This window comes from Austrofundulus limnaeus, unplaced genomic scaffold (genome assembly GCF_001266775.1).
Source record: "Austrofundulus limnaeus strain Quisiro unplaced genomic scaffold, Austrofundulus_limnaeus-1.0 Scaffold349, whole genome shotgun sequence".
NCBI classification, from domain to species: domain Eukaryota; kingdom Metazoa; phylum Chordata; class Actinopteri; order Cyprinodontiformes; family Rivulidae; genus Austrofundulus; species Austrofundulus limnaeus.
This window is the reverse complement of record NW_013952751.1, coordinates 460578-462402: the sequence shown is the minus strand read 5'-3', so window position 1 is coordinate 462402 and position 1825 is coordinate 460578.

The window sequence follows — 1825 nt, the reverse complement described above, 5'->3', positions numbered from 1 at the left end:
TGTACCATCTTCTGATGGCTACTTCCAGCAGGATAACGCTCCATGTCATAAAGCGTGAATCATCTGACTGGTTTCTTGAACACCACAATGAGTTCACTGTACTGGAATGGCTCCACAGTCACCAGATCTCAATCCAATAGAGCATCTTTGGGATGTGGTGGAACGGGAGTTTTGCATCATGGATGTGCAGCCGACAAATCTGCAGCAACTGTGTGATGCCATCATGTCAATATGGACCAGACTCTCTGATGAATGTTTCGTGTACCTTGTTGAATATATACCACAAAGGATTAAGGCAGTTCTGGAGGCAAAAGTGTGTCCAACCAGGTACTAGCAAGGTGTACCAAATAAAGTGGCCAGTAAACTCATTGAAAAATAATTCACATTATATTTTATAGCGTTAAAATGATACATTTAACTAAACAAGGCAATACAAATTGAATAAAACAATGGAATGTGCTTATGGTGATCTGATTTGATGTTCAAAGAGTAAAAAAAGGGGAATTAGAAAAGACCTCAAATACTTTTTTGAGTATTTTTCTTTGCCAAAAACATCTGATAAGCGGAAAAATACTCTTCTGGTGTTATTTTTTCTTGTGGTCAAATTTCAAGATAAATACACTCCGAACAGGTTCCATTCATGATGTTGAGCCAAATAAAATCAACTTACAGGATTTCAACCAAACACAACACAGATAAGTCTGTTTTGAAGAAAATCCTCCCATTGTGACAGTAAGACAAAACAAAATACTTCTTTTTGTAAGTAGTAACAAAAACAAATTGTCTCTCCGTTCATATACCAATGAAGTGTCAGCAGAGTTCACAGTACATTTGCCCTTCAGTTAAATCAAACTAATCATGTGGTTCCTTCTTCCTGTGGAGTTCCTCTGGGATCTATCATCTATCTTTTTCCTGACACACGACATCATTTGAGCCTCTCTCAGGATTAGACAGATATAATGTGTCTCCTATTTGAACATACTGTWTCTCGATATAACTGACCTCATTAAYAGCATTCCTCTGCACCAGTGAACACTTCAGTGCTTAATGTATCCAGGAAATGGCACCTTCCTTTAGGAGCAACAATACTATGTTCACAAATTACTATGTCCAAAAGCCCACACTGAAGACTGAGATACATTTTGTGCAGCAGGCTGAGCCTTCTCTTGTTCAACATAAAAACTAGCCTGTTTGCTGTGAACTCTTTTTATTTATATTGGAAAATGCTCTTGCATTTGTTTATTTTTTTCTGTTTGCTGATAAAAATACAATAATTACATTTCCTGCCACTTGCACATTCACTTGTTTCCTGGAATCCAGACTGATCGACAAGACGGGGAATTTTTTAAACTGCCAAGAAACTCCCACTTCTTTATGAGGATAAAGTTGATTACATCCAGCASAGCAGGATCCACGACATAATGATGTCTGGAAACTCTCCATCCCTCATTGTGGCTTCAAGTACATCCTTCCTTGTAGCATTGATATTTTAYCTCTTCTGCTTTCCATCTGTCCATTATTCTAACATTCAGTAAAATTGAGACGTCTTGTTTCCATTTTTCTCTCTAATTGCATCATTAGTYTACATTAAGTCCATTTACACTTTCAAATAGCAATGCATCCATCCTTCAATCCACCCATCTGAAGTACATATCAGTAAAATAAAGAAAACATCTTGCACACGCACACAAAACTTTCTAGTAGTTGCAATAGTATAAAATGTTTACCTGTATGTTTGAGAAAAAGAACTACCATATTAGTGTGACCTTGGCAGAGACATTTCATATTTAAGGTACATGAACACAGCACGTAAGTGGTAGTAAGC